The 17,511-nt window shown below is 45.7% G+C and overlaps 5 non-coding genes and 4 pseudogenes across 5 annotated transcripts; all 9 read right to left on the bottom strand.

Annotated features, from left to right (window-relative positions):
• Nucleotides 1-413: 413 nt before the first annotated feature.
• Nucleotides 414-529, bottom strand: LOC141211840 (U2 spliceosomal RNA; annotated as a pseudogene).
• A 1,115-nt stretch (nt 530-1,644) lies between these two features.
• LOC141211591 (U2 spliceosomal RNA) lies at nt 1,645-1,826 on the bottom strand. Its single transcript, XR_012281560.1, has one exon. It is a non-coding gene; the product is annotated as a U2 spliceosomal RNA (small nuclear RNA).
• A 524-nt stretch (nt 1,827-2,350) lies between these two features.
• Nucleotides 2,351-2,466, bottom strand: LOC141211839 (U2 spliceosomal RNA; annotated as a pseudogene).
• Nucleotides 2,467-3,581: 1,115 nt separating this feature from the next.
• Nucleotides 3,582-3,772, bottom strand: LOC141211368 (U2 spliceosomal RNA). Its single transcript, XR_012281344.1, has one exon. It is a non-coding gene; the product is annotated as a U2 spliceosomal RNA (small nuclear RNA).
• Nucleotides 3,773-4,887: 1,115 nt separating this feature from the next.
• LOC141211941 (U2 spliceosomal RNA) lies at nt 4,888-5,078 on the bottom strand. Its single transcript, XR_012281763.1, has one exon. It is a non-coding gene; the product is annotated as a U2 spliceosomal RNA (small nuclear RNA).
• A 1,115-nt stretch (nt 5,079-6,193) lies between these two features.
• LOC141211367 (U2 spliceosomal RNA) lies at nt 6,194-6,384 on the bottom strand. Its single transcript, XR_012281343.1, has one exon. It is a non-coding gene; the product is annotated as a U2 spliceosomal RNA (small nuclear RNA).
• Nucleotides 6,385-7,496: 1,112 nt separating this feature from the next.
• Nucleotides 7,497-7,709, bottom strand: LOC141211730 (U2 spliceosomal RNA; annotated as a pseudogene).
• Nucleotides 7,710-13,815: 6,106 nt separating this feature from the next.
• On the bottom strand, nt 13,816-13,997 carry LOC141211600 (U2 spliceosomal RNA). Its single transcript, XR_012281569.1, has one exon. It is a non-coding gene; the product is annotated as a U2 spliceosomal RNA (small nuclear RNA).
• A 524-nt stretch (nt 13,998-14,521) lies between these two features.
• LOC141211838 (U2 spliceosomal RNA) lies at nt 14,522-14,637 on the bottom strand (annotated as a pseudogene).
• Nucleotides 14,638-17,511: the final 2,874 nt, after the last annotated feature.

Raw genomic sequence — 17,511 nt, 5'->3', positions numbered from 1 at the left:
AGGCCACAGCGAGGGTCAGGGATCTCCGATGCTCTCCCTAGCCGAAGCCGGAGAAGAGCCGTTTTCGTGCTCCCAGCTTCCATCTAGGCTGCCACCCTAGTGGAGCTGGAGCCTGTGTTGGTTTCTCAGCCCAAAGCTGACCGGACCTCCGACCGGGTTTATAAAAATTCCCCTTCCTAGCCCGGAGGCCAGGAATAGGGGGGGTTGCTCAGAAAGTATGATTGGCAAAGGTGCGGCGTGCTACGAAGCCAAGTCTTTCTGGGGTTCCCAGTCCCAGTAAGCTTGGACTCCCACCAGGGCGCCTACTCCTGGGGCACATTGCTCCAAAGCCCTCACACTTACCCAGCCTAGTGACTTCGATCCTGGAGGGCCATGTTTTCCATCAGATAACTCTATGAGCCACCTGGCGTACTAACAAGTGCACCAAACCAGTGTGTAATATGCATCAATTTACTAGGGCAGCCCAAGGACAAAACTGCCTTTTCAAAAGATACTACACTTGATCTTAGCCAAAAGGCCGAGAAGCGATAACCAGAATTGGTTTCAAACTACGGAGCCACCCAAGGATCCTGAAAAGTCCATTTGTGGAGATGAGCTCCTGGACTCCCGTTAAGAAGACATGTTGTCAACCTCTAGATCCCTTACATGCCTGCACTTTTCGGCTTGCTGCTGCTGCAATCCACGCGTTTTAGATCTGCATAACTCCACCTCTTTAAACACAGCACCTTCACCCCCTGCTGTTCCCACCCGCCTCAACACCGTTGGAAGGGAGGAGAACCAATTAAGGCGGGGGGTGGGGTGGAACGAGCAGCTGTCTACCCTTAGCAGGAGGGCTCCTGATTACATACCTCTCCTGCTGCTGCTGCTGCTGGCTGTCCAGCAGCAGACTGAAGGTGGCTGCTGCTGTGCACAGGTATATAAAGGCTCAGAGCCTATTATGACACGCGCAGCCAGCGTTCCATTGCCACATTCCATCTACTGCAGGCAGGATACCTGGCTGGCTGAATGTCGCTGAGAAGCTCACAGAGACCGCCATAAGCAACAGTTTAACAGAATGCCACAGACTAATCAACCAAACTTTTTGGGTTGGGTTCTCTTTTATAGTCTGCAGGCATTAAATGAAAGAAGTCAGTGTTCCAGCAGAGGGAGACAACGTTTCAGAAAAGGCATTGTAGCAAACCAAAAAAGAAATTTTAAGCGCAGCAGAGTAACCAGCGCACATACCTGTTAGCTCAGGTGAGTTTAAAAGGCTGCTGTTGATAACAAGGGCATTTGCTAAATAGATGGTGTGTGTGCAACAATATACTGAAAGGTCAATTATATTGTGCAGCTTATCTCACCACCTGTAGTTATTTAGGTGAAAGCTCCAAAATGCTTGCCTAATATGTCTGTTTATCCAAAAGGAAGTAAAAAGGGAGAGCTAGAAAGATAGCATTGCATCACATTACATGGCAATGCAATGCACAGTTGCTGAAGTTGAACCAAAATGAGCTTGTAATCTGGCTTCTGCAACTTTGAACATGAAAAATCCAATGAGGAGAAGAAAAGCAAAGCCAAAGAGTCCATCCCAAAATCCGACAAACAAGCAAAATGAACAAAAAACATTGAATTCAATTCTTTCTGATTTTAGAAACTGCATTAAAGAAGGGGTGCACCGGTCCTGGAGATACTGCAATACCAGGTCAATGCGTGGAGTGGACAGAGCAAGCTCTTTTTCCATCTCCCTGTTCTAAAAATCCATTTAATATATGGTCCCCAGATAGGGGACGTATCAGATATTAAACTGATAAGAACAGATTTTTTGATTGAAGCTGCATCCAAGGCACTGAAAAATGTGACCGAAGTCACACCAAAACAGCGCACGAGGCGAGGATTCATGTGGACCCTTCCCGGAGGAGAGGGTCCCCAATAAACCATCCCCATCCCTCCGAGCCAGAAGGCCACAGCGAGGGTCAGGGATCTCCGATGCTCTCCCTAGCCGAAGCCGGAGAAGAGCCGTTTTCGTGCTCCCAGCTTCCATCTAGGCTGCCACCCTAGTGGAGCTGGAGCCTGTGTTGGTTTCTCAGCCCAAAGCTGACCGGACCTCCGACCGGGTTTATAAAAATTCCCCTTCCTAGCCCGGAGGCCAGGAATAGGGGGGGTTGCTCAGAAAGTATGATTGGCAAAGGTGCGGCGTGCTACGAAGCCAAGTCTTTCTGGGGTTCCCAGTCCCAGTAAGCTTGGACTCCCACCAGGGCGCCTACTCCTGGGGCACATTGCTCCAAAGCCCTCACACTTACCCAGCCTAGTGACTTCGATCCTGGAGGGCCATGTTTTCCATCAGATAACTCTATGAGCCACCTGGCGTACTAACAAGTGCACCAAACCAGTGTGTAATATGCATCAATTTACTAGGGCAGCCCAAGGACAAAACTGCCTTTTCAAAAGATACTACACTTGATCTTAGCCAAAAGGCCGAGAAGCGATAACCAGAATTGGTTTCAAACTACGGAGCCACCCAAGGATCCTGAAAAGTCCATTTGTGGAGATGAGCTCCTGGACTCCCGTTAAGAAGACATGTTGTCAACCTCTAGATCCCTTACATGCCTGCACTTTTCGGCTTGCTGCTGCTGCAATCCACGCGTTTTAGATCTGCATAACTCCACCTCTTTAAACACAGCACCTTCACCCCCTGCTGTTCCCACCCGCCTCAACACCGTTGGAAGGGAGGAGAACCAATTAAGGCGGGGGGTGGGGTGGAACGAGCAGCTGTCTACCCTTAGCAGGAGGGCTCCTGATTACATACCTCTCCTGCTGCTGCTGCTGCTGGCTGTCCAGCAGCAGACTGAAGGTGGCTGCTGCTGTGCACAGGTATATAAAGGCTCAGAGCCTATTATGACACGCGCAGCCAGCGTTCCATTGCCACATTCCATCTACTGCAGGCAGGATACCTGGCTGGCTGAATGTCGCTGAGAAGCTCACAGAGACCGCCATAAGCAACAGTTTAACAGAATGCCACAGACTAATCAACCAAACTTTTTGGGTTGGGTTCTCTTTTATAGTCTGCAGGCATTAAATGAAAGAAGTCAGTGTTCCAGCAGAGGGAGACAACGTTTCAGAAAAGGCATTGTAGCAAACCAAAAAAGAAATTTTAAGCGCAGCAGAGTAACCAGCGCACATACCTGTTAGCTCAGGTGAGTTTAAAAGGCTGCTGTTGATAACAAGGGCATTTGCTAAATAGATGGTGTGTGTGCAACAATATACTGAAAGGTCAATTATATTGTGCAGCTTATCTCACCACCTGTAGTTATTTAGGTGAAAGCTCCAAAATGCTTGCCTAATATGTCTGCTTATCCAAAAGGAAGTAAAAAGGGAGAGCTAGAAAGATAGCATTGCATCACATTACATGGCAATGCAATGCACAGTTGCTGAAGTTGAACCAAAATGAGCTTGTAATCTGGCTTCTGCAACTTTGAACATGAAAAATCCAATGAGGAGAAGAAAAGCAAAGCCAAAGAGTCCATCCCAAAATCCGACAAACAAGCAAAATGAACAAAAAACATTGAATTCAATTCTTTCTGATTTTAGAAACTGCATTAAAGAAGGGGTGCACCGGTCCTGGAGATACTGCAATACCAGGTCAATGCGTGGAGTGGACAGAGCAAGCTCTTTTTCCATCTCCCTGTTCTAAAAATCCATTTAATATATGGTCCCCAGATAGGGGACGTATCAGATATTAAACTGATAAGAACAGATACTACACTTGATCTTAGCCAAAAGGCCGAGAAGCGATAACCAGAATTGGTTTCAAACTACGGAGCCACCCAAGGATCCTGAAAAGTCCATTTGTGGAGATGAGCTCCTGGACTCCCGTTAAGAAGACATGTTGTCAACCTCTAGATCCCTTACATGCCTGCACTTTTCGGCTTGCTGCTGCTGCAATCCACGCGTTTTAGATCTGCATAACTCCACCTCTTTAAACACAGCACCTTCACCCCCTGCTGTTCCCACCCGCCTCAACACCGTTGGAAGGGAGGAGAACCAATTAAGGCGGGGGGTGGGGTGGAACGAGCAGCTGTCTACCCTTAGCAGGAGGGCTCCTGATTACATACCTCTCCTGCTGCTGCTGCTGCTGGCTGTCCAGCAGCAGACTGAAGGTGGCTGCTGCTGTGCACAGGTATATAAAGGCTCAGAGCCTATTATGACACGCGCAGCCAGCGTTCCATTGCCACATTCCATCTACTGCAGGCAGGATACCTGGCTGGCTGAATGTCGCTGAGAAGCTCACAGAGACCGCCATAAGCAACAGTTTAACAGAATGCCACAGACTAATCAACCAAACTTTTTGGGTTGGGTTCTCTTTTATAGTCTGCAGGCATTAAATGAAAGAAGTCAGTGTTCCAGCAGAGGGAGACAACGTTTCAGAAAAGGCATTGTAGCAAACCAAAAAAGAAATTTTAAGCGCAGCAGAGTAACCAGCGCACATACCTGTTAGCTCAGGTGAGTTTAAAAGGCTGCTGTTGATAACAAGGGCATTTGCTAAATAGATGGTGTGTGTGCAACAATATACTGAAAGGTCAATTATATTGTGCAGCTTATCTCACCACCTGTAGTTATTTAGGTGAAAGCTCCAAAATGCTTGCCTAATATGTCTGTTTATCCAAAAGGAAGTAAAAAGGGAGAGCTAGAAAGATAGCATTGCATCACATTACATGGCAATGCAATGCACAGTTGCTGAAGTTGAACCAAAATGAGCTTGTAATCTGGCTTCTGCAACTTTGAACATGAAAAATCCAATGAGGAGAAGAAAAGCAAAGCCAAAGAGTCCATCCCAAAATCCGACAAACAAGCAAAATGAACAAAAAACATTGAATTCAATTCTTTCTGATTTTAGAAACTGCATTAAAGAAGGGGTGCACCGGTCCTGGAGATACTGCAATACCAGGTCAATGCGTGGAGTTGACAGAGCAAGCTCTTTTTCCATCTCCCTGTTCTAAAAATCCATTTAATATATGGTCCCCAGATAGGGGACGTATCAGATATTAAACTGATAAGAACAGATACTACACTTGATCTTAGCCAAAAGGCCGAGAAGCGATAACCAGAATTGGTTTCAAACTACGGAGCCACCCAAAGATCCTGAAAAGTCCATTTGTGGAGATGAGCTCCTGGACTCCCGTTAAGAAGACATGTTGTCAACCTCTAGATCCCTTACATGCCTGCACTTTTCGGCTTGCTGCTGCTGCAATCCACGCGTTTTAGATCTGCATAACTCCACCTCTTTAAACACAGCACCTTCACCCCCTGCTGTTCCCACCCGCCTCAACACCGTTGGAAGGGAGGAGAACCAATTAAGGCGGGGGGTGGGGTGGAACGAGCAGCTGTCTACCCTTAGCAGGAGGGCTCCTGATTACATACCTCTCCTGCTGCTGCTGCTGCTGGCTGTCCAGCAGCAGACTGAAGGTGGCTGCTGCTGTGCACAGGTATATAAAGGCTCAGAGCCTATTATGACACGCGCAGCCAGCGTTCCATTGCCACATTCCATCTACTGCAGGCAGGATACCTGGCTGGCTGAATGTCGCTGAGAAGCTCACAGAGACCGCCATAAGCAACAGTTTAACAGAATGCCACAGACTAATCAACCAAACTTTTTGGGTTGGGTTCTCTTTTATAGTCTGCAGGCATTAAATGAAAGAAGTCAGTGTTCCAGCAGAGGGAGACAACGTTTCAGAAAAGGCATTGTAGCAAACCAAAAAAGAAATTTTAAGCGCAGCAGAGTAACCAGCGCACATACCTGTTAGCTCAGGTGAGTTTAAAAGGCTGCTGTTGATAACAAGGGCATTTGCTAAATAGATGGTGTGTGTGCAACAATATACTGAAAGGTCAATTATATTGTGCAGCTTATCTCACCACCTGTAGTTATTTAGGTGAAAGCTCCAAAATGCTTGCCTAATATGTCTGTTTATCCAAAAGGAAGTAAAAAGGGAGAGCTAGAAAGATAGCATTGCATCACATTACATGGCAATGCAATGCACAGTTGCTGAAGTTGAACCAAAATGAGCTTGTAATCTGGCTTCTGCAACTTTGAACATGAAAAATCCAATGAGGAGAAGAAAAGCAAAGCCAAAGAGTCCATCCCAAAATCCGACAAACAAGCAAAATGAACAAAAAACATTGAATTCAATTCTTTCTGATTTTAGAAACTGCATTAAAGAAGGGGTGCACCGGTCCTGGAGATACTGCAATACCAGGTCAATGCGTGGAGTGGACAGAGCAAGCTCTTTTTCCATCTCCCTGTTCTAAAAATCCATTTAATATATGGTCCCCAGATAGGGGACGTATCAGATATTAAACTGATAAGAACAGATACTACACTTGATCTTAGCCAAAAGGCCGAGAAGCGATAACCAGAATTGGTTTCAAACTACGGAGCCACCCAAGGATCCTGAAAAGTCCATTTGTGGAGATGAGCTCCTGGACTCCCGTTAAGAAGACATGTTGTCAACCTCTAGATCCCTTACATGCCTGCACTTTTCGGCTTGCTGCTGCTGCAATCCACGCGTTTTAGATCTGCATAACTCCACCTCTTTAAACACAGCACCTTCACCCCCTGCTGTTCCCACCCGCCTCAACACCGTTGGAAGGGAGGAGAACCAATTAAGGCGGGGGGTGGGGTGGAACGAGCAGCTGTCTACCCTTAGCAGGAGGGCTCCTGATTACATACCTCTCCTGCTGCTGCTGCTGGCTGTCCATCAGCAGACTGAAGGTGGCTGCTGCTGTGCACAGGTATATAAAGGCTCAGAGCCTATTATGACACGCGCAGCCAGCGTTCCATTGCCACATTCCATCTACTGCAGGCAGGATACCTGGCTGGCTGAATGTCGCTGAGAAGCTCACAGAGACCGCCATAAGCAACAGTTTAACAGAATGCCACAGACTAATCAACCAAACTTTTTGGGTTGGGTTCTCTTTTATAGTCTGCAGGCATTAAATGAAAGAAGTCAGTGTTCCAGCAGAGGGAGACAACGTTTCAGAAAAGGCATTGTAGCAAACCAAAAAAGAAATTTTAAGCGCAGCAGAGTAACCAGCGCACATACCTGTTAGCTCAGGTGAGTTTAAAAGGCTGCTGTTGATAACAAGGGCATTTGCTAAATAGATGGTGTGTGTGCAACAATATACTGAAAGGTCAATTATATTGTGCAGCTTATCTCACCACCTGTAGTTATTTAGGTGAAAGCTCCAAAATGCTTGCCTAATATGTCTGTTTATCCAAAAGGAAGTAAAAAGGGAGAGCTAGAAAGATAGCATTGCATCACATTACATGGCAATGCAATGCACAGTTGCTGAAGTTGAACCAAAATGAGCTTGTAATCTGGCTTCTGCAACTTTGAACATGAAAAATCCAATGAGGAGAAGAAAAGCAAAGCCAAAGAGTCCATCCCAAAATCCGACAAACAAGCAAAATGAACAAAAAACATTGAATTCAATTCTTTCTGATTTTAGAAACTGCATTAAAGAAGGGGTGCACCGGTCCTGGAGATACTGCAATACCAGGTCAATGCGTGGAGTGGACAGAGCAAGCTCTTTTTCCATCTCCCTGTTCTAAAAATCCATTTAATATATGGTCCCCAGATAGGGGACGTATCAGATATTAAACTGATAAGAACAGATTTTTTTTTTTTTTTTTTTTTTTTTTAAACCATTCAGTTTAGTTTTTTAGCAAACAGTATGAATTTCTCCAAAATTTGCTACTTAAAACTTCTCATCATCATGGTTCTATTTATTTAGCAGTAGTATAAGACGAAATATAATCACAAGGGAACATCCTTTACGTAACACAAATGCAGAAACTTCAAGGAATCACAAAGAAAAAAATCACTGGTATTTGATAAGGTAATGCCACTTTTTAAATTTCCAAATCCCTTCGGCATCTGTGCCACCACCGCCTCTGCTGTCCAACTTACATATCAGGTATAGTCTTGAAAGAATAAGTCTAACACATTCATTCACTGATAAAGATTTCCTTTTGAAAAGTCCAAGGTTCCTTGCATCCCACAAACTCTCCATCACACAAGCCATTATCAACCATAAAATTCTATCTTTAGACCGACTACACGCACCAATTCCAAACATCGCCACACGCCAATCCACAAAATTCACGCCTGCTAAACCCTTACACAATCCACCTACACACTTCCACACACTGTACGCGTACTCACAATCCCACATAACATGCCTGACAGTCTCACAACCACCACATCCCACTCTCGGACACACATCTGTTCTTATCAACTCTCTTTTCTTCTGCACTTCTCTCACAGGTAAAATATTATGTAAAGTCATCCACACCACATCCTTCTGTTTGTTTGACATCCCATACGTATCTAACTTCTTCCATGCATCTGAAACCTCATTCCCTCTCAGCCCAACAATATTACACTCTACCTCATTTGCACTCATTCTTTTCACCACATTCTTGGTCATTCTAAAATCATTCATTCCCACACTCAACAAATCATGCTTTCTCACAAATTTCTCAATCACCTCATACCAAACAGGACACTTAAAGGCCACAGGCACACTCGCATCTCTCTTCCTCCAGCATAACCCATACAACATCCATCCAGCAGAATAATTAGCCATAAAAGCACCTTTATTGCCTTTACCCAGCAAAATAACCACAGTCTTAATATAATTAAGGCCTAAAAAAACTTCAATATTGGGAAAGGCCAGCCCACCATGCTGACAAGCCTTAAAAAGGCTCTCCCGCTTCAACTTCTCCATCTTACTACACCACAGGAATGTGAATACCAACTTCTCTATTCTCTTAATTTTCCTGTAAGGAGAAGGAAAAACAGTCGCCACATAAAGCAGGATAGGGAGAATCACTGCTTTGATAATTAACACCTTATCACGCAGAGTCAATTCTCTCATTCGCCAAAAATTCAATTTACGTTCAACCCGCATACCACACTCTTCCCAACTTTCATTCCCTTTTAAGTCATCATTAAATAATACGCCCAAAATCTTGATTGCACCCTCTTCACACTTTACACCATCCATACGAATACTACTATCTCCAAAACATTTAAAACTACATTTATTCCAATTTACCCTAAAACCAGACGCACCAACAAAAAAATCCAAAAGCAATTTAATTCTACTCAAAGAAGCCATACTTTCACTCACAACCACAACATCATCCATATAACCTAACACTTTCACATGCTTACCACCACTACCAGGCACCAACAAACCTCTCATCATTTTATCCCGTCTAATCAAACATAACAATGGTTCTATTACACATACAAATAAGACGGGGGACATAGGACACCCCTGCCTTACTCCTGACCTAATCTTCACTTTGTCACACAGCCACCCATTAACCAAGAACTCACTTGACACACAATCATACAATGATTTTACACAATTCACAAATTCTCTAGGAAACCCCATTCTTTCCAGTACTTTAAACAAAAACACATGCGAAACCCTGTCAAACGCCTTCTCAAAATCAATAGCTAAAGTCATACATTTCTGCTTTCTATCCTTGCAATCCCCAATCATATCTCTCAACAATAACAAGTTATCACTCATACTTCTTCCAGGCACTGCACATACTTGGTCCTCCTCCACAACACTACCAATCACTTCACGCATACGATTTGCCAGTAACTTACTGTAGACCTTATAATCCGAATTCAGCAGTGTTATTGGTCTCCAGTTTTCCAAACGTTTCCTCTCACCCTTTTTATACACAAGCACAACCACTCCTTCTTTCATTGATTCACACAACCTACCATTCACCCACATATACTTACATACCTCAGTCAAATCTGTTCCCAAAACTTCCCATGCTTTCACATACAACTCTACAGGTATACCATCTTTCCCAGGAGTCTTACTCTTTTTAGCACTCCACACCACATTCTTCACTTCATCCAGAACTACATCCTCACACAACAGATCACGCTCCTCAGAATCAAGTTTTTTCTCCACACCATTCAGAACATATGACACAAGCCCAGAGTCAATCCATTTCTCATCATACAACTTGCTATAAAACCTATTCACTTCTTTCAGCACATCCTCACCCATACAGTTGGTTCCACTTTCATTCACAACTTCATTCATATCAGTCTTCCTACCATTCATTTTTTTAAAAAAGAACCTCGTACACTTCTCATTTTTCTCCAGGTGCTCAATTTTAGTACGATATATAATTTCCTTTCCTTTCTCATCCAACACACGCTTCAATTCATTCTTAGCCTCAGTAAGTTGATCAGACATCTCCAAACCACTTGCAACACACTTTCTCAACCAGTCAATCCGTCTATTAAGGTCATTAAACCTATTCCTATATCTGGCAGCTTTTCTATAGCCCCACTTTTTGAAGAAAGTTTTAAATTGCACTTTCACCCAGTCCCACCAGTCAAGAACACACACAAAATCCTTCTTACGCATTCTCCATCTTTCATACTTTACATTAAACTCATTCATCACCTCATCATCCTCTAACAGCCTTGTATTCAACTTCCATACCCCACCGCCATACACTTGGTCACCATTCGCACAAAACACGCCTCTCAAACATTCATGGTCCGAAAAAGGTACCTTTTGTTGAGAAAAATCCAAACATACCATATTTTTAGAAAATAACATTAAATCAATTCTGGAATGAATCTCACCACGGTCAGCATGGTATGTCGGCGGTGGTGGCATGCCAAGAACAACAACTGCTGCATCTAAAAAGGAAAAATCACAAATTAAATGGGACAATTTCTTTCCTGTTATGTCACACTTTCCTTCTGTGACACAATTAACGTCCCCAACAAAAATAGTGGGAGATTTCCCTGGAAGAAAAAAACTTAATTTTTCAAGAAGAGCAAGCCGCTCTTCCTTCCCTGTAGGGCAATATAAATTAATAATTCTGACCCGCCACCCTCTATAACTCAAAAATGCAATTAAACATCGGCCCACCTCCACCACAATATAACTATCAATAGAGATTTCTTTATTCCCAACTAATATCCCCACCCCATCATTTTTATTATGATTAGACCCTGACCAGATATGCTGTCCGTAAGGCCAGTCTTTGTCACAAGGAGCATCCTGAATCCCACACTCCTGAAGGCAAAAAACATCAGCACCTAAATGTTTCAGGTAGTCCAGAACAGTTGTTCTTCTGATTTTAGATCTGATCTGCCTTACATTTAGGGACACTACATCCCAACCAGATTGGCAAGACATTAATTAATGAAAAGAAATACATGACTCAATGTTGATCACACCATACTCATCCATTATCATCAGACTGGGAAAGCACCCCAAAGGTGTTGATGCTCTCAGGGATGCCAAGGTAAGGAGCATCAGGGGAGAAGACATCCTGCGGGTAAATGCGGTCACTTGCAGGACTGTCGCACCCTCCGCTGGCAGGTGAGTACTCTCGTCTGGGTTTTTTATTGGCCAGTTCAGGAGTATCATCATCATCAAAAGACCTCCCAGAAGTAAAGTCTCCTTGGCCACCATCCCTGGCCACCTCTTCGTCTGTAGCACCCCAGGACAATGCAGGGGTTCGAGCTAGAGACACATCCATGTCACCCTCACCACATATTTCGGACTGATGAGGGAGGTCCACATCCAACTCGGAGATCTCCATACCTGGCCCAGCAGGGGCCGGAGGGTCCAACAGGTTCTGGGCCTCACCCACCAGATCTTCAACCTCAGGGGGCTCCGTCTCCTCATTGATCTCTGCAGTAGTCACCTGTGGGGTAACAGCAGGGACAGTAGGCTTACCTTTGGTCACTTCGGAGAAGGACCTAGGCTTGACTTTAGCCTTACAATCCCGAATCACATGTCCTTCCTCCCCGCAGGCATCACATACCACCGGGTTGGAACAATCCTTCGCCAGATGACCGTACTTGTTGCACTTTCTACAGTTTGGCAATTGCTTGCAGAAATCCTGGATATGCCCGAACATGTTGCATCTCCTGCAGAACAATGGCGCCTCGGGAAAAAACAGATATCCAGAGTCTCTTCCAATTGTAAAGTTCAGGGGAGGATAGTGAATACCTCCAGGACCATGAGGGTCTATCCCAAACCTCACAAAGTATTTATACTTCCCAGTCCACAGCCCTTCTCCATTTAAGATTTTATGGGAGAATTGCACAAAAATGCAGTGTCTTCTCAGGAATGCAGTGATATCATCCCGGGAGATAAAGGGGTTGTGCATGAATACTACCACCGGGATATCCCCCTTAGAGTAGAGTACAGTGAAGATAAGTCCATCCAGCTGAGGGTGCTCTGAAAGGACTTGAAGAGTTTTGAAAAGGTTTTGGCAAGCCGCCATAGAAGAAAGCACCAAGACGTACCTATGCTCCCTTCTGAACTCCTGCAAACAGATGATCTCCGACTTCTGGATCTTCAGGATTTCATAGAAAATGGCGTTGACCAGGTATGACAACGAGAAATGGTCCTTCTTCTCCTCAGAGACCTCGATACGGAAAGCATTCTTGACCCGGGGATCCCCGGTCCCAGCAAAGCGAAGCTTGACACCCATGGTCGCTTCAGGAATCGCCTTCTCGTTTCCTCCTCACTCTCCCCCTATAGCAGCATCCAGCTTAAGCCACCGAAGTGGCGATGCTGGAAGGCCGAGGGCTAGTACACAAGGAACCTCTTGTCCAAACACTAGGTCTGAGCCAAAAGGCCGAGAAGCGATAACCAGAATTGGTTTCAAACTACGGAGCCACCCAAGGATCCTGAAAAGTCCATTTGTGGAGATGAGCTCCTGGACTCCCGTTAAGAAGACATGTTGTCAACCTCTAGATCCCTTACATGCCTGCACTTTTCGGCTTGCTGCTGCTGCAATCCACGCGTTTTAGATCTGCATAACTCCACCTCTTTAAACACAGCACCTTCACCCCCTGCTGTTCCCACCCGCCTCAACACCGTTGGAAGGGAGGAGAACCAATTAAGGCGGGGAGTGGGGTGGAACGAGCAGCTGTCTACCCTTAGCAGGAGGGCTCCTGATTACATACCTCTCCTGCTGCTGCTGCTGCTGGCTGTCCAGCAGCAGACTGAAGGTGGCTGCTGCTGTGCACAGGTATATAAAGGCTCAGAGCCTATTATGACACGCGCAGCCAGCGTTCCATTGCCACATTCCATCTACTGCAGGCAGGATACCTGGCTGGCTGAATGTCGCTGAGAAGCTCACAGAGACCGCCATAAGCAACAGTTTAACAGAATGCCACAGACTAATCAACCAAACTTTTTGGGTTGGGTTCTCTTTTATAGTCTGCAGGCATTAAATGAAAGAAGTCAGTGTTCCAGCAGAGGGAGACAACGTTTCAGAAAAGGCATTGTAGCAAACCAAAAAAGAAATTTTAAGCGCAGCAGAGTAACCAGCGCACATACCTGTTAGCTCAGGTGAGTTTAAAAGGCTGCTGTTGATAACAAGGGCATTTGCTAAATAGATGGTGTGTGTGCAACAATATACTGAAAGGTCAATTATATTGTGCAGCTTATCTCACCACCTGTAGTTATTTAGTTGAAAGCTCCAAAATGCTTGCCTAATATGTCTGTTTATCCAAAAGGAAGTAAAAAGGGAGAGCTAGAAAGATAGCATTGCATCACATTACATGGCAATGCAATGCACAGTTGCTGAAGTTGAACCAAAATGAGCTTGTAATCTGGCTTCTGCAACTTTGAACATGAAAAATCCAATGAGGAGAAGAAAAGCAAAGCCAAAGAGTCCATCCCAAAATCCGACAAACAAGCAAAATGAACAAAAAACATTGAATTCAATTCTTTCTGATTTTAGAAACTGCATTAAAGAAGGGGTGCACCAGTCCTGGAGATACTGCAATACCAGGTCAATGCGTGGAGTGGACAGAGCAAGCTCTTTTTCCATCTCCCTGTTCTAAAAATCCATTTAATATATGGTCCCCAGATAGGGGACGTATCAGATATTAAACTGATAAGAACAGATTTTTTGATTGAAGCTGCATCCAAGGCACTGAAAAATGTGACCGAAGTCACACCAAAACAGCGCACGAGGCGAGGATTCATGTGGACCCTTCCCGGAGGAGAGGGTCCCCAATAAACCATCCCCATCCCTCCGAGCCAGAAGGCCACAGCGAGGGTCAGGGATCTCCGATGCTCTCCCTAGCCGAAGCCGGAGAAGAGCCGTTTTCGTGCTCCCAGCTTCCATCTAGGCTGCCACCCTAGTGGAGCTGGAGCCTGTGTTGGTTTCTCAGCCCAAAGCTGACCGGACCTCCGACCGGGTTTATAAAAATTCCCCTTCCTAGCCCGGAGGCCAGGAATAGGGGGGGTTGCTCAGAAAGTATGATTGGCAAAGGTGCGGCGTGCTACGAAGCCAAGTCTTTCTGGGGTTCCCAGTCCCAGTAAGCTTGGACTCCCACCAGGGCGCCTACTCCTGGGGCACATTGCTCCAAAGCCCTCACACTTACCCAGCCTAGTGACTTCGATCCTGGAGGGCCATGTTTTCCATCAGATAACTCTATGAGCCACCTGGCGTACTAACAAGTGCACCAAACCAGTGTGTAATATGCATCAATTTACTAGGGCAGCCCAAGGACAAAACTGCCTTTTCAAAAGATACTACACTTGATCTTAGCCAAAAGGCCGAGAAGCGATAACCAGAATTGGTTTCAAACTACGGAGCCACCCAAGGATCCTGAAAAGTCCATTTGTGGAGATGAGCTCCTGGACTCCCGTTAAGAAGACATGTTGTCAACCTCTAGATCCCTTACATGCCTGCACTTTTCGGCTTGCTGCTGCTGCAATCCACGCGTTTTAGATCTGCATAACTCCACCTCTTTAAACACAGCACCTTCACCCCCTGCTGTTCCCACCCGCCTCAACACCGTTGGAAGGGAGGAGAACCAATTAAGGCGGGGGGTGGGGTGGAACGAGCAGCTGTCTACCCTTAGCAGGAGGGCTCCTGATTACATACCTCTCCTGCTGCTGCTGCTGCTGGCTGTCCAGCAGCAGACTGAAGGTGGCTGCTGCTGTGCACAGGTATATAAAGGCTCAGAGCCTATTATGACTAGAGATGAGCGGTGTTCGACTAGAACTGTTCGCCAATCTCAAATTCGAGCTGTTTTGGGCGGTGTTCGAGTTGTTCGACGAACCCGAACGATTTGCAAAAAATTCGGCTGTTCAAGGTTATGTTCGATAACTGTTCGTACACCAAAAGCGTGTCCTGCATGGATTGTCTGCCACTCACTGTAATGCCACAGCCATGGTGGTTGTGGCATTACAGTGATTGCCCAAATCGATGGGAACAGTGCCAACAGTGAAACATGAAAAGCCGTCAATTCAGCAGCGGCATACACCTGTACCCGACAATTTAGAACCGAAAGAATAGAGCTTCACACATAGATTAGATAGATAGAAACATGTCAGCCACATATATACGAAGTACAGTGAAAGTGCTGCTTACTGTACTTGTCATTTAGCGTAAAGGATTTATCAAAAAAAATAATAGTGTTTTCATGCACCGTCTCTTTAAAAAAGCCGGCCGGCAATTCAGCAGCGGTACCCGACAATTTATAACAGACAGAATAGAGCTTCACACATAGATTAGATAGATAGAAACATGTCAGTCACATATATATGAAGTACAGTGATAGTGTTGGTTACTGTACTTGTCATTTAGTATTAAAATAAAGGATTTATTATTAAAAAAATTGGCGTGGGGTTCCCCTTAATTTTAGGCTCTAGCGGAGGTTAAGCAGACGGCTGGGGCAGATGTTTGAAGCCTGGGAAGGGGGTAATACCCACGGAGCTTCCCAGGCTACTAATATCAGCCCCCAGCTGAATACATAGCCTTTACTAGCTATTAAAATGGGGGACCCCCCAAAAAAAATGACGTGGGGTCCCCCCTAATTTAATAGCTAGCAAAGGCTAGGCAGACAGCTGGGGGCTGATATTAATAGCCCAGGAAGGGAGCCATGAATATTGGCCCCCTCCCAGGCTAGAAACACCAGCCGTCAGCCGCCCCAGAAATGGCGCATTCATAGGATGCGCCAATTCTGGCACTTAGCCTCGCTCTTCCACGCTGCCCTGGTGCGGTGGCAGGGGGTAATAGGGTTGGGGTTGATGTCAGCTTATAATGCCAGCTGACATCAAGCCCAGGTTAGTAATGGAGAGGCGTCTATAAGACACCCCCATTACTAACCCCATAGTCAAAGTTAAAAAAAACACAAACACCCAGAATAAAGTCCTTTAATTGAAATAAAGACACAGTCCTTTATTGTTCTAAATTAAACCATACTTACCGTCACGCCCATTCCAGCTGAAGCCAACGATCTCCTGCAATAAAAGAAAAATAATAAAGCAACCTCATCCTTACCTTTCCATGGTTCCCACGACAGCTTCAGCTCTGCTACATCGAGATGACAGGCTGGACCGCAGCAGAACGCTGCCATCCAGCCTCTCATCCCGCAGACACTGAGAAGCGCAGGCTTGCTTGCGCTGCTCAGCGTCTCTCTGTGACGACATCCAGATGAGCCGAGTTCATGTCCAATGAACTCGGCTCACCTCATGCACGTCACTGACAGCGTGGGAAAATTCTCAAGCTGAAGCGCTGAGTGCAGGAGAATTTTCCCACGCTGTCAGTGACGTGCATAAGGTGAGCTCATGTCCAATGAACTCAGCTCACCTCCTGCACGTCACTGACAGCGTGGGAGAATTCTCCTGCACTCAGCGCTTCAGTGTGAGAATTCTCCCACGCTGAAGCGCTGAGTGCAGGAGAATTTTCCCACGCTGTCAGTGACGTGCATGAGGTGAGCCGAGTTCATTGGACATTAACTCGGCTCATCTGGATGCCCTCACAGAGAGACACTGTGGAGCGCAAGCAAGCCTGCGCTTCTCAGTGTCTGCGGGATGACAGACTGGATGGCAGCGTTCTGCTGCGGTCCAGCCTGTCATCTCGATGTAGCAGAGCTGAAGCTGTCATGGGAACCATGGAAAGGTAAGGATGATGTTGCTTTATTATTTTTCTTTTATTTCAGGAGATCGTTGGCTTCAGCTGGAATGGGCGTGATGGTAAGTATGGTTTAATTTAGAACAATAAAGAATTGTGTGTTTATTTCAATTAAAGAACTTTTTTCTGGGTGTTGTGTTTTTTTTAAATTCTTTACTAGAAATTCATGGTGGTCATGTCTAATATTGGCGTGACCCCATGAATTTCGGGCTTAGGGCCAGCTGATAATGCCAAGCTGGCCCTAACCCCTTTATTACCCAGTGAGCCACCGCATCAGGGCCCTGGATGAGTTGGGTATAGCGCCAGAAGATGGCGCTTCTATGAACGCGCCATTTTCCGGGGTGGCTGCGGACTGCAATTTGCAGCGGGGGTGGCCCAGAAAGCTTGGGCCTCCCTGCGCTGCGGATTCCAGCCCCCAGCTGCCTAGTTGTACCTGGCTGGACACAAAAACAGGGCGAAGCCCCACGTCAATTTTCTTTAAATTATTTCATGAAATAATTAAGAAAAAAGGGCTTCCCTAT

Source organism: Phyllobates terribilis, unplaced genomic scaffold (genome assembly GCF_046119375.1).
Source record: "Phyllobates terribilis strain yellow unplaced genomic scaffold, ASM4611937v1 Scaffold_170__1_contigs__length_4071412, whole genome shotgun sequence".
Classification (NCBI taxonomy): Eukaryota; Metazoa; Chordata; class Amphibia; order Anura; family Dendrobatidae; genus Phyllobates; species Phyllobates terribilis.
Note: the sequence above shows the minus strand (reverse complement) of the source record. Positions and strands in the feature narration are given on the sequence as shown.